General features: G+C 41.4%; 1 pseudogene across 1 annotated transcript; it reads right to left on the bottom strand.

Moving 5' to 3' along the window:
- Nucleotides 1–12,340: 12,340 nt before the first annotated feature.
- On the bottom strand, nt 12,341–12,847 carry LOC308621925 (protein FAM136A-like; annotated as a pseudogene). Its single transcript has one exon. The product of its transcript is annotated as a protein FAM136A-like (transcript).
- Nucleotides 12,848–15,471: the final 2,624 nt, after the last annotated feature.

Here is a 15,471-nt window from a genome sequence, read left to right as displayed (position 1 = left end):
ACAGAAAAATAGCTTGTAGTTAAATTTCCTAATGAAAGAGTAATTATTCACTGAAAAAAATTGTCGATTCTGTGCCACCTCAAAATAAGAGTTGTACTCTTCAATGCATGTTGTATACTAGAATGTTACATTTGTAAGAGCACAGAAAACACGAAATTTGAAATAAACTATATGAAGAGGCTTGTTTTTTATGAATAGTATGTTCTAATGACCTTTCCACGGAAGTAGTAAATGTTTTTACCTCTAGCGAGACTTCAAGTAGCATGTAAAGAAGATTGAGTGCTTATTCTGACTACATTTCAAGCTCTCTTTTTTCATGTAATAACAATGTAGAAACTGTTTTCAAATCAAACACCAAAATTTTGAACATATTTATATTAAGAGACTCAGAAAGCTGGTTTCAGTTTTCTGTTTGTTTCTAGATTATAGGAGTAAAGCTGTAGTTCATGAGGACTGCAGGAAACCCAGTATCGCACAGATCAGGGTTTTCCATGGCTGGTCTCTGGGGAAAGCCCCTAGGGATTAGCTTTCGCTCATCCAAGTTCTCCCTTCAGAAAGAGAGTTTTCATAGGGAATATTTTCTTTCACAAGTGAAAGCACTTCCAATAAAGTAGTAATAGTGTATCCTGGTCTTTGTATGCATTGTAAGTAGAGGATTTATCAGTCTTGAGCTCCAAGTCTCTAATTTCTTATAAAGAAGTGTAGGAAGGGGCTTCCCTGGTGGTGCAGTGGTTGAGAGTCCGCCTGCTGATGCAGGGGACACGGGTTTGTGCCCCGGTCCGGGAAGATCCCACATGCCACGCAGCGGCTGGGCCCGTGAGTCATGGCCGCTGAGCCTGCGCGTCCGGAGCCTGTGCTCCGCAACGGGACAGGCCACAACAGTGAGAGGCCCGCATAAAAAAAACAAAACAAAAACTTCCTCTAGTCTTTTTTCCCCCATGTGGAATAAAGTACATTTATATTTATGTAATTAATATACTCTCTTCAAAATGTACTAGTCATTTTGTGAGGTCTCCGTGGTTAATTCTCTAAAGTATTCCAAAGGCATTTACCCTTGATGTACAGAGTAAAGGAAAATGACAGAAGAAGCTTCTTCATTAACCCTGCTACAATTCTGGGCAAATGATGTTCAAACTGAGATAGGCTCGGACCTGGGACCTGGGACCCTTTACTGGAGTGCCTCCACCTGGGCAAATGTCTCCTGCAGCAACAGAATACAAAGAAACTATAAGGGACTAAAAATAACTGCCTGCATGCACAGTTGGGGCAAATTATGAACAACGAGATACAAAAAGGCCAAAACCCAACTGACACTTCTGAGGAGCCAGGAACAAAAGCCGGGTACTGCGAATGATCCCTGCTCACAGCACCACCAAGGGGGTAGGCGGACTACCTAAGCCACCCCTCTGGACCAACCCACCTATCTGCCCCCACCCTCATCACATTAAAGAACCAGGTGGACCCCCTTCAGGGAGCGAGCAAGGGCACCTGTTCCTTGTTTTCACTCCTTCATGCTACAGCACGAGTCCCAATAAAGCCTTGCCTGAATTCCTTGTCTGGCCTCTTATGAATTTCTATTGATTAATAAGTCCAGGGTCCCTTGTGGGTAACAAAACCAAGACTGGGTTTCAGTGATGCTTTTAAATACCATCACTTGTGTCACCAGTGTAGGTGTGCACCAGCCTTTAGATTTTGTACATTTACTTCTAAGAGGTACCTGCATATGCAGGCACCTACCTAGGCGGCCACACAGGAGGATGGCATTCCCAGCATGGCTTCTTCCATCAGTAATGTTCAGATTCATGGTATCAGCCCCAAGAGGTCAGCTATTTTCTAAATTCCTCACAATTTTGCCAAACATAGTTCACGATACTTAGTGAAACATTCCAAACTTTTTTATTTTGTTCAGTGCAAAAGATGTTTTTCCACAGTCTAGCTGAATTGGTGAAATTGCCTAAAGCTAGTATTATGTGAGAAGCTGTATGATCAGGCCTCTCAAGATGGCTGTACTCTTGCTGTCAGTCTATCCCCTGCTCCACCAATGTCTGCTTCACCTACACCCAACTCACCTGATTGACCTTCCTACCCACTTGCCCCAGGCCCCAGCTAGTGATTGTTCTAATCTTTAGATCAGAGTCTCTACACCTGGAGAGCTTATCAAAGGCGTGGTGAGGGGCAGGCTCCTCTGCTAGTTTCCCTGGTAACCGATGAGCCAAGCTGACGTCAACTCCGCCTATAACAGGCAACCTCCCCCCACCCTCTGGGAGCAAAGATGGCCGCTACCTGCGCGCACGGTGGCGGGTCTCTCGGGGACGTCGTTTGAGGCAGGTAAGCAACCCCCCACCCCACCCCAACCCCCGTCCACTAAACCACTGGTTTCTCTGTCGCTGACCCCAGCTCTCCCTTCTGCCTTGAGTCTGGAGAAGTACAGGGCTTGCAGGCCTGTGAGGTGCAGCTCAACAGAAGCCCTGAGGTTATTGATTTAGATGCTTTATCTTTCATTTGTTAGCATCTGGGACAAATCCTGACAACAAATCCATGCAGGTATATTATGCGCGCTTCAAATTTGACAAATTCTGAAAAAGCCTGTCCGTCCCCAGTGTGCCGTCTCACATTGTATTGCCTTCTCAGTAGATTTGGGGAACCGTAAAGAAGAAATTTTCCTTTTTTCTAGTCAATGGGGGAAGTTTGCAAAACTGCTATCTCATGGATGACATTAGTGCTTTTAGATACATCCTAGACTCCACTTCTATAAAGTACAATTATACTCAAAACCTAGGCCTGTACGTGTATTAGTTTCTTACTGGTGCTTTAACAAGTTACCACAGACTTAATGGCTTAATACAAAGATATTTATTCTTTACTACATCAGAGGCCAGAAGTCCAAAATGAGTCTTTACAAGGCTAAAATCAAGATGTTGACAGGGCCGGTTGCTTTTGGAAGCTCTGGGGTAGAATCTGTTCCTTGTCTCTTCCAGCTTCTGGTGGCTGTGTGCATTCTTTGGCTTGTGGCCACATCTCTCTAATCTCTGCTTCTGTAGTCAAATTTGCCCCCTTTCTTTTATTAGAATGCTGTGATTGCATTTAAGGCCCACCCAGATAATCCAGGATAATCTCCTCAACTCAAGATCCTTAATGTAATTATCCGCAAAGTCCCTTTTGCCATTTAAAGTAACATTCACAGATTCTGAGGAATAGGACAAGGACATCTTCGGGGGCCATTATTCAGCCTACCCCAGTGGTATTCACAAAGGAGGAGGAGGTGAGTTGCACAGTGCAGAGGTGGGGGAAGTTTAAATGCGGTCATTAAATAACATGGGATTGAATATTTAGACAGTTGCTAGAGCTGAGACATCTAACATGATTCTTACAAATCTGTCATCTTTACCTAAAACAGCGCTTGGCATATTGTACATACGCAAGAAATATTTATTGAATGAATAAATGAATACAGCTCCACTTGGAGCTTGCAGACAGAAGAAAGTGAAAGTATCTGAAGAAAATAACTTTGAATTTTTTCATTACATTAAAATCATGCAAGCAAGTCTGTTTTGAAACTTTTTTAAATGAAGGTTTCCATGAAAATGATTAATTCAGTTAAATGGGAAAATACAACAGGTAACAACTGGAGGGGAAATCAGTTGTTTCCATTCCTCACAGACTCATCCAGTAAGGCATATACCTCTAAAGACAGAGAAAGCAGGAACATAGAAAACCACATAGATGGCCTGCCTCTAGCTTCTTCTTTAGGTTTTTCCATCACTCTGTACTGCATCTGGTCACTATTATAATGATGAGTGACTAAAGGTACCATTTAAATTTAGACTCATGTTAGTGCAATTACCTGGATGACTTCAGCAATTTCAGGTGGCCCTAAAATGATCTGATTTTGGAACAACAAAATCCTATCTCAGCTAAACCCTGGTTTAAAGCAGTATGAAAACCAGAATCCTCTAACATAACTTGAAAGGAGAAGAACATTTGTTTTCAATGGAAAAGTCCAGTTGTTTGTCAATCATAAAATCCTTCTCTCAACCCTCCTCTCTAAAAAACTCACCTTCTATTCTCATTAGCATGTGAACTTGTTGCCTAAATGAGCCAATTGAGATTAAAAAAAAAAAGTTACCTTCTTGTCAATTTCATCCTTGGGGAGCAGGAGGAAAATGTCACAAAAAACCACAAAAAAGCCTGTATGAATCTGAAATAAAGCTCTTATTTAAGAGTGAGAATATAGAGATGTTATGGAAATTCCGTGGGAGCAAGTACATGCCTGTACATCCGGCTAACGACATTCTTACACAAATCGGAATTGACAGGGAATATGTCTTCTGTGCTGAGGCCAGAGCTGGGAATGGTTAGTGCTGAGTGAGTGGCATCTGTTGTCTACCACCAGGAGTAGAAATCTGAACACTTCTGCCAGTACAAGTGGGTTCTGTTGTGTTTTTTTTTTTTTTTTTTTTTTTTTTTTTTGCGGTACACGGGCCTCTCACTGCTGTGGCCTCTCCCGTTGTGGAGCACAGGCTCCGGACGCGCAGGCTCAGCAGCCATGGCTCACGGGCTCAGCCGCTCTGCGGCATGTGGGATCCTCCCGGACTGGGGCACGAACCCGTGTCCCCTGCATCGGCAGGCGGACTCTCAACCACTGCGCCACCAGGGAAGCCCAAGTGGGTTCTGTTTTGATGACCTGTTAGTGAAACAAAAATACTGATGTTTAAAGATAGTGGGTTTTTATTTTTCTGTTACATGTTTTCCCTTGGCAAAAATCCAGACAACGCGAGAGTCTTCAAAAAGCGTTTCTAAATGATAACAGAGAATGTAAATCTGTATTTTTTGTCATCCACACTACCTTTACCACCTGTATATTACTGCTCATAGCCATTGTATTAATGCATTTGTCTGTGAGGGCTCTTTATTCCAAGCAGTTGTCTTTCCTTGATGAGTCGTCAAAGCATGAAATAGGAATTTTCTTGCCATGTTACATAACGAGACAGATTCTTCAGGTTCTGCTGTGACCACTTATCAATGTTTAGAGAAATTAGTAGGTACCATTCAATACTAGGAAGAAAATTTTACTATTAGGTGAAAAATCATTCATAGAATTCAAAGGTTGATAGAAAAGGATTTGTATAGCAGTAACCAGGACTAAAAGTTAAGTACTGAATTTCTGTTTCTCAGTAAAGTTAATGAAGAATATGTAACTTGCATAAAATGTTATCAACATTTACCATCCACCACTGGTAATTTCATCCACCATGACATCAGTGACCACACTGTGGAAATGGATGAAGACCATCCACATGAGCACAAAGGCTATTTATTCAGTGGTTGCTATATAGCAGGGAAGCCACCATCACTTGCCTTTGGCAGAAACCCAAAGGCAGATAGGAGGGTGGGAAAGTTCTGTATTGAAAAAATATTTTCAGATATGCTTGGATTGGAAACTGTTGACATGGGGAAGATGGAGGCATGCTAACTAGAAGCAGTATATCTTACACGTTTAGCTTGGGAAGTATATTTGGCTTTCTTTGGTTGGTCCTGAGTTGGAAATCGAGGCAAAAATGAGGAAGCTGGCAGCCATTGACTGAGTCCTGGCAGTTCTGGGCTGATTGCTGCAGAGGTTGTGGGCAAGAGTTCTGTTGTCATATATGGTATAGCCATAGTCTGTTTGTCCATTCAATCTCTTAACATGAAAACCAGAATATGAAAAAAAAAAAAAGCCAGAAAATTCAAATCTGCTGAAAAGGCATCAGCATGCACTTGAAAAGTTAGTTGTTATTTAAGAACGTCATGCCTGAAGACAATGATTTAACACACGCAGCAGCAAAAGGTGCATTTTCACATCACTATGTGAAGCATAACTTTCATTCAGGTCACGTGTATCTACTTCTAAATTACTTTTGCGCATATTGAGTCCAACTTTCTTACATGTACACTAACATGTACCAATAGCTGTTAGTGTGTTGGCTCCATTAGCAAAAGAATTTTGTATATAATTAAAATAATGTCAATTTTAAAAAATTGAAATATAGTTGATTTACAATGTTTCAGGTATACGGCAAAGTGAATCAGTTATACATCTATCTATGCATCTATCCTTTTTCAGATTACTTCCCATTATAGGTTATTACATAGTTCCCTGTGCTATACAGTAGGTCCTTGTTTATTTTATATATAGTAGTTTGTATATGTTAATATCAAACTCCTAATTTATTTCTCCCCCGCCCCCCCTTCCTCTTTGGTAACCATAAGTTTGTTTTCTATGTCTGTGAGTCTATTTCTGTTTTGTAAATAAGTTCATTTGTATCATATTTTAGATTCCACATGTAAGTGATATCATATGGTATTTGTCTTCCTACTTCCTTGATTTAGTATGATAATCTCTAGGTCCATCCATGTTGACGCAAATGGCATTATTTCATTCTTTTTTATGGATGAGTAATATTCCATTGTGTGTGTGTGTGTGTGTGCGTGTGTGTGTGTGTGTGTATCACATCGTCTTTATCCATTCATTTGTCGATGGACACTTAGGTTGTTCCATGCCTTGGCTATTGTAAATAGTGCAAAATAATGACAACTTCATACCAGTGTCATAAGACGCTTCACATAGAAAATCAATTGAAATAATTCCAAAAGTAGTTCAATTTTTCCTCCAACTCGTGTAATTGAAGTAAAGCATTTAGGAGTTAATTATGTCAAAACTGAAATATCTGACCCCATTTTTGTGAATGATACTATAAATTCAGTTTAAAAATTCAACTTTGCTATGAAAATGAAAATATTGGAGGGTACAGTATTGTGATAAAAACAAAGTTCTCAATAAATTACAAAACCTCCAGAGTAGAAATATACAAAGAATTGGCTATAGTTCAAAACTAGTTCATAACGTGTTCAAACAAGCTGAGAAATCTTACTAATAAAACAGTTATCAAATTTAACAAATATTATATAGAATCTAAAAAAAAATGGTTCTGAAGAACCTAGGGGCAGGCAGGACAGGAATAAAGATGCAGACGTAGAGAATGGACTTGAGGACACGGGGATGGGGAAGGGGAAGCGGGGACGAAGTGAGAGAGTGGCATGGACATATCTACACTACCAACTGTAAAATAGATAGCTAGTGGGAAGCAGCCACATAGCACAGGGAGATCAGCTCAGTGCTTTGTGACCACCTAGAAGGGTGGGATAGGGAGGGTGGGAGGGAGACACAAGAGGGAGGAGATATGGGGATATATGTATATGTATAGCTGATTCACTTTGATATACAGCAGAAACTAACACACCATTGTAAAGCAATTATACTCCAGTAAAGATGTTAAAAAAAAATTTAACAGGGGCTTCCCTGGTGGCGCAGTGGTTGAGAGTCCGCCTGCCAATGCAGGAGATACGGGTTCGTGTCCCGGTCCGGGAAGATCCCACATGCCGCAGAGCAGCTGGGCCCGTGAGCCATGGCCACTGAGCCTGCGCATCCGGAGCCTGTGCTCCGCAATGGGAGAGGCCACAACAGTGAGAGGCCCGAGTAAAGCAAAAAAAAAAAAAAAAATTTAACAAATATTTATATATACCCAGTTAAAGTACCTGAATTACAAAATTGTAGCACAACTGATGTTGAATAAAAAATTCACAGTTTTGGGCTTCCCTGGTGGCACAGTGGTTGAGAATCCACCTGCCGATGCAGGGGACACGGGTTCATGCCCCAGTCCGGGAAGATCCCACATGCAGCGGAGCGGATAGGCCTGTGAGCCATGGCCGCTAGGCCTGTGCTCCACAATGGGAGAGGCCACATCAGTGAGAGGCCCGCATACCACACACACAAAAAAAATCACAGTTTTCCAATGGTTACATTCTACTTTTACTATATATCATCATTTGAATTTTAATATTTTTGAGTAGTACTTTGAAGTACTACTTTTTAAATCATTCTAGGTATCTTGCAATGGTATCAAACATTTTTATAACAAGTTCTCTAAATTTTGGTTTCACTTTGCTCAAAATCAATTGGAAATTGTTAATCTAAATATTCAATGAGTAGAGTGCTAAAAACTTCAGCTTTTGTAGTTTTCAGTGAATTGCAATTATTGAAAAGAAAACTTCCAAACAGGAAGACACTGAATTTTATCCCTTCAAGCACAAGGAAGGAACTAAACAAATTGAATGCTGAGAGCTCAAACAATGTAGATGTAACTTTTAAATTCTCTAACTGAGCTTTGGAGCATCTGGACTTGTAAGAAGAACTTTTACATTTTTTTATCTGAATGGAATGAACGAGAACAACCAATGGTTTTGCAGCATTTAAATCTGGCAAAATTTTCTAAAGAATTATAGAGACCATTTACTGGACACATTTTGTCTTATAAATCCTTTTTGTTGCTTAAGGCACTAGGATCGATAACAAAGGGACAGTACCAGTGAAAATATTGTGCTGAAATTTTACACATTTCACAACAAAAACAGTGTTAGATTTTAGAATATCCTCCACTTAGAATTTGCCCCAAATTACCAAGTACCTCAGCACTTGCAGAGAAAGTAGTTTCTCAATTGAAAATATTATGGTCTATGAGGAAGAAGCAATTGAAGATGTCAACAATCTAAATGTACTTATTGTAAACTGCAACTTCAAAGAATATTGTAGGCAATTTTAAGAAAAAAGAATGAAAAATATTAAGACCATACTAAAAAGTATACATTTCAGAAAATGTCTCTCAGTGTGTCCAAAGTTCCTTTTTATAAGGAAACCAGCCAGATTGGAATAGATTTCACTTTTTTTTTTTTTTTTTTTTTTTTTGCGGTGCACGGGCCTCTCACTGTTGTGGCCTCTCCCATTGCGGAGCACAGGCTCCGGACGTGCAGGCTCAGCGGCCATGGCTCACGGGCCTAGCCGCTCCGCGGCATGTGGGATCCTCCCGGACCAGGGCACGAATCCGTGTCCCCTGCATCGGCAGGCGGACTCTCAACCACTGTGCCACCAGGGAAGCCCCAGATTTCACTTTTAACTTACCTCTTAAAAGGAATTATCTTCAAATACAGTCACATTCTGATATTCTGGGGGTTAGGACTTTAACATGAATTTAAGAGGGACACAATTCAGCTCCTAACAGTACCCAGAGTAGTTGAAATTAGGGTCTCAAAGATATTTGTACACCCATGTTCATAGCAATATTACTCACAATAGCCAAAGGTGGAAGCAACCCAAGTGCCCATCAGCAGATTAATAGATAAACAAAATGGCGTATGTATGTGCAATGGAATATTATTCAGCCTTAAAAAGGAAATACATTCTGATACGTGGTACAGCATGGATGAACCTTGGGAACATTATGCTAAGTGATTAAAACAGTCACAAAAAGACAAATACTGTCTGATTCTACTTACATAAGTCATCTATACAATTTATAGAAACAGAAAGTACAAGGTTGGTTCCCAGAGGCTGTGGGGAGGGAGGAATGGGGAGTTAGGGTTTTGTTTGTTTGTTTTGTTTTGTTTTTAAACATCTTTATTGGAGTATAATTGCTTTACAATGGTGTGTTAGTTTCTGCTGTATAACAAAGTGAATCAGCTATACATATACATATATCCCCATATCTCCTCCCTCTTGTGTCTCCCTCCCACCCTCCCTATCCCACCCTTCTAGGTGGTCACAAAGCACTGAGCTGATCTCCCTGTGCTATGAGGCTGCTTCCCACTAGCTATCTATGGAGTTAGAGTTTAATGGGTACAGAATTTCAGTTTTGCAAGGTGAAAAGAGTTCTGGAGATTGGTTGCACAACAATGTGAATGTACTTAACACTACTGAACTATATACCTAAAAATGGTTAAGATGGTAAATTTTATGTTGTGTATACTTTAAATTTAAAAATTAGATGTATGCACAAGTTGAACCATTGTTAATTTCCTTGTTCTGATAATGTACTATATTTATGTAAGATGTAACTATTTAGGGACACTGAGTGAAAGGTCCAGGGGACCTCTCTGTAGTATCTTTGCAATTTCCTGTGAATCTATAATTACTTCAAAGCAAAAGTTTTCTTAAAATTATATTCTTGTGTTTAAAAAAAGGTGAGGAGGGCCTCCCTGGTGGCGCAGTGGTTGAGAGTCCGCCTGCCGATGCAGGGGATACGGGTTCGTGTCCCGGTCCGGGAGGATCCCATATGCCGCGGAGCGGCTGGGCCCGTGAGCCATGGCCGCTGAGCCTGCGCATCCGGAGCCTGTGCTCCGCAACGGGAGAGGCCACAACAGTGAGAGGCCCGCATACCGCAAAAAAAAAAAAAAAAAAAAAAAAAAAAAAAAAGGTGAGGAAGTTAGAGATTGCCAATTCAATCTCTTGGACTAGGGTAATAGAACTTCATGGAGACAGAGATTAAAACGTTTAATCACAGCCTACCCATGGGGGTAACTTTGATCAGGAAGAAGCTTATATGCTGGGACCCAGCAGGACCAAGTAACCCATATAATGACTATTAGAAGTTATTAGCCATCAAGGAAAGCTGAATTAACAAGCTTTCTCTTTGGCATCGAGGCTTTGGTAATGATGGCTTCCTATTGAGCAAAGTTCCAAACAATATTCCCCTGCCTGCCAAATGCCTAATTTGCCCAACCGTAAACCATAAAACATAGCTCAGATTCTCTCCATGCATATCACCCACTATCACGCTGTGAGGGCATAACTGGTATTATTGCCTGTGGCCAAGGCCAGATTGCATCAGCAGGCTTTTCCCTCCAAATTCAGATAGAAGATTTACACTTCCCTTGGGAAAAAGTTAGTCTCCTCACCCTCAAACTGGTATCTAAAAACATCTAAAAGTTATGGCTGCAGTGTGTCTCAACTACCAACTCTTTTTTCCTTTAAAAAAAGACACTTAAAAAAAAAATCCTCTACCCATATCTTGCCCTTCCCCCCTTCCCTCTACCCACTGGTAACCACTAGTTTGTTCTCTATATCTGTGAGTCTGCTTCTTTTTTGTTATAGTCACTAGTTTTTTGTATTTTTTAGATTATACATGTAAGTGACATCATGCAGTATTTGTCTTTCTCTGTCTGACTTATTTCACTTAGCATAATGCCCTCCAGTGTTCTTACTGACATTTTGTTAAATGTTTTTTTGTTTGTTTTCTTTGGAAGAAAAATTAAGTCTTATTTATTTTTAAAACCAAACCACTAGGAAAATATATCACAGTCTTGAAGCAGCAAACAGACAGGCATATTATCAAGTAATAAGCTGGTAAAAACACAAGGTCCTTAATAAAACGATAAGGTGCCAGAACTGGGGCAAGAACAGTGCATGTCGCACAAGTGGTGTTTGGTAACGGAGGGCTGTCCCACTTTTTGCTCTGAAGGAGTCACAGCTTGCCCCTGAGTTGCTGACTTTTTCTCCTTTGACCTTTGTGTTGCCAAGGGATTGTTTCAACAGAGCTCTGTTATTACAGGCGGCAAAGTAAGCAATACTGGGTTTAGGCTTTCATTCTACTTGTTTTATGAAAACCAGATTTTTCCAAAGCCAGTACTTCATAACTCTTAATTAAGCAGCTAACAAAGCCTCTTTTGCTGTTCATTCCTGAATACTGGCGTATCGCACAATCACAATCCCCTTTCCCTTCAAGGGTGAGTGTCACTGCAAGATTGTCTTCTCACTCAGCTGACTCTGCTGCAGTCAGCCTCAGGGCTCATCATGGCTGCCAGTTAGAGGGAAGGTTTGCTTCCCCTACCAGTATGATAGCACTTCTTATATTTTTGCAGGGTCTCCAGGCTGAAAAATGTCATGTGTGAGAATTTTAAGAAATGTGCATCCACATTTTAAGGGCAGAAATGAATATCCGCAAGGACTCTTTCAAAGTTTTTATCCAAACAACCTCTCCCAACTCTGCATCTTAAAAGTAACGTCATGCCCTTGTATATAAAACAAAACCAAGCAAAACAAATCCCCAGAAGCCCCCTTTCCCCTTCTAAATTAGTGACCTCATGGATTTTGTTTTATTTCCAGTTTGTGGAAAATGTTGTCGTGATCCTTCTGGTAAACAGGAGATTGGCAACAAATAGAAACACCTCTCCTCACATTCCACCAGCTCATAAGCAGGTCAGGTGAACCTGCCAGCCTGCTGGTATCTGTGTACTAAGAGAGTCTGGTACCTTGGAGGGCTCTGGTTTGGTACAAGGGAGGCTCCCTGTTGCCAGGAAAAACACTTGAAATTCAAGCTCATGAAATTCAGGCTCACAAAAACTCTCCTGTGCTATCTCTGACCCAAATTTTAGCACCAGGTTTTTTCACTTTGTAGGATTCAAACACAAAGGAACCAGTGTCCAGAGGCAAGTGACATAGGCCTTAAACTTGCTGCCATCCTTAATTTCCTCATTCATAAACTTTCCTTAGAAAACCCAAATCCCCATTCCTCTTTTTAAATACATTCCTGCCTTCAGCCCCGATGGCCAATAGCAAACATCTGTTTCCCAATGGATGAGAGAGACTCCTTCATCTTCTTGGTCATGACTGGGATGAGGTTTATGTGGTCATCCACACACTTGGTCACGCAACTCTCCAGCCGCTGCTTCACCTGAAGCTCTTTACTCCCCACATCTACTGAATCTTTGGCTTTGTCGTTGCAATGCATAGTGCACCATTCCAGGCGGTCCTGGAACTTCTCCAACTCGCTGGTCACCAGGGCCTGGCTTTGAGCCAGAGGTGCATGGCAGCGCTCAGTGCACTGGTGCACTTGCTGCATGGTGGCCTGGCTGTCCTCACAACAGCTGGTGCTGCACTGGAACATGAGGCCCTGCATCTTCCAATGTTCTCTCTCTCCAGCCTCTTCACCATAGGGTCCAATGCTTCCTGCACCCGGAGCTGCTGCAGCCCCGCCATGACGACCCCACGCTGCTACCTGCCGCGCCGGCGCCCACGTGGACTCCCCTTGTTAAATGTTTTGAGTTTGTAGGGTTTTTTTTGTGTGTGTGTGCCTTCTTTTGTTCTCTTTCTTTAAATAAATTGTTTATTTAATAAATAATATATTAAATAAGTAAATTATACATAAGGTTTCAGGCTTCAAAGAGTTGATAAATGTTATGGACTGTCACAAGATGGGCAGTTTGAAAATAGTGATATTTAGACCAGTAGGTCTACTGGTTTGTCCCGTGGAATATGTTTTTTCTGATCTGGCTAATCAGTATTGTGCCATCTTGTTTGGGAGGGTTTTATGTGATATTATTGCTACCCAGTGCATCGTAGTCCATTTCTATTAAGACTACCACCAACATGCCTGACACAAGTGAAGAAAGTTGCATGAATTAAATTCTATAAATTTTAATTCTGAGCCATATTCTACACCTTGAATCCTGAATCAAAGTCTAGAACTTTAAGAGACTTGGATTTATTAGAAGAGTGCGGTGAGAGAAGGACTTCCTATCTTTTTTTTTTTAACCTTTCTTCTTTTGTTCTCTTGTGATTTGATGACTATCTTAATGTTAAGTTTGGATTAATTTTTCTTTTTGTGTGTATATGTACGACAGATTTTTGGTTTGTGGTTACCATGAGGTTTTTTTTTCTTTTTCTTTTTTTATTTTAACTAAGACTACTACATTTATTTATTTATTTATTTTTGTGGTACGCGGGCCTCTCACTGCTGTGGCCTCTCCCGCTGCGGAGCACAGGCTCCGGACGCGCAGGCCCAGCGGCCATGGCTCACGGGCCCAGCCGCTCCACGGCATGTGGGATCTTCCCGGACCGGGGCACGAACCCGCGTCCCCCGCATCGGCAGGCGGACTGTCAACCACTGCGCCACCAGGGAAGCCCTACCATGAGGTTTTTATATAGCAATCTATATATACATGATTGTTTTAAGTTGCTGACCTCTTAATTTCAAATGCATTTTTAAACTCTGCATTTGTACTTTCCTCCCCTCTTGATTACTGTTTTTTTATATTGTATTTTACATTTAATTGTTTTGTGTATCCCTTAACTGCTTATTGTGGATATAGGTGATTTTACTACTTCTAACTTTCCTACTAGCTTTGTGTGTGGATGGTTTCCTGTCTTTACTGGTGAGCTCACCTCTACTGGTGAGTTTTTCATTTTGTAATTTTCTTGTTTCTAGTTGTGGCCTTTTCTTTTTCACCTAGAGAAATTCCTTTAACATTTGTTGTAAAACTGGTTTGGTGGTGCTAAACTCTTTTAGCTTTTGTGTGTCTGTAAAGCTTTTGATTTCTCCATCAAATCTGAATGAGAACCCTGATGGGTAGAGTATTCTTGTTGTAGGCTTTTCCCTTTTATCACTTTAACTATATCGTGCCACTCCCTTCTGGCCTGCAGATTTTCTGCTGAAAAATCAGCTGATAGCCTGTGGGTGTTCCCTTGTATGTTATTTGTTGCTTTCCCCTCACTGCTTTTAATATTCTCTTTATCTTTAATTTTTGTAATTTTAATTACAGTGTGTCTTGGTGTGTTTCTCACTGGGTACAGAGGTACAGTCCCATACTGTATGGGACTCTGCACTTCCTGGACTTGGGTGACTCTTTTCTTTCCCAGGTTAGGGAAGTTTTCAGCTATTGTTTTCAAATATGTTCTCAGAAGGTTTCTCTCTCTCTTCATCTTCTGGGGCCCCAATAATGCAAATATTAGTGCACTTGATGTTGTCCCAGAGGTCTCTTAAACTGTCTTCCTTTCTTTTCATTCTTTTTTCGGTTCCGCGGCAGTGGTTTCCACTACTCTGTCTTCCAGCTCACTGATCCATTCCTCTGTATCATTTAGTCTACTGTTGATTCCTTCTAGTGTATTTTTCATTTCAGTTATTGTATTCTTCGTCTCTGTTTGGTTGTGCTTTATATTTTCTAACTCTTTGTTAAAAGCTTCTAACTTCTTGCTCTGTGCGTCCATTCTTCTCCTGAGTTCTTTCATCACCTTTAGTCTGAACTCTTTCTCTGGTAGATTGCCTATCTCCACTTCGCTTAGTTCTTTTTCTGGGGTTTTATGTTGTTCCTTCATCTTGAACATGTTCCTCTGTTGCCTCATTTTTTCTAAATTGCTATTTGTATTTTGATGTATGTGGTAGGTTAGTTATGTTTCTTGACCTTGGAGAAGGGGCCCTCTGTAGGAGACGTCCTGTGCATCCCAGCAGTGCTCTCCCCTCTCATCAGCCAGGCTCTAGGGATGCCCCCTAAGAGGGCTGCATGCGTCCTTCTGTTGTAGCGGGCTGACTATGTGGGTGGTCTGGTAGGGTTGGTTGGCACCTAACCCTGTTGATTGTCAGGCCCTGCCTTGTGCAGATGCTGCTGGTTAGGGGGGCCTTGTCATGAGGCAGCTGGTTGTGGAATCCTAGGGGGCCCTGGGGCTAGTGCTGGCTCACTGGTGGGCAGAGTCAGGGTCCAGAACACTCCAGAGCTGTTGCCCCCGCCATTGGCAGGTGGAGCCAGGTCCTGGGGTTAGTGCTGGACACTGGCACGCAGAGCCGGGTCCTAGAGCTGGCTTCAGCACCCAGCGATCCCATAGCTGCT

Source organism: Mesoplodon bidens, assembly GCF_964165515.1.
Source record: "Mesoplodon bidens genome assembly, chromosome: 8".
NCBI classification, from domain to species: domain Eukaryota; kingdom Metazoa; phylum Chordata; class Mammalia; order Artiodactyla; family Ziphiidae; genus Mesoplodon; species Mesoplodon bidens.
The sequence above is the reverse complement of the archived record's forward strand: the minus strand, read 5'-3'. Positions and strand labels throughout refer to the sequence as shown.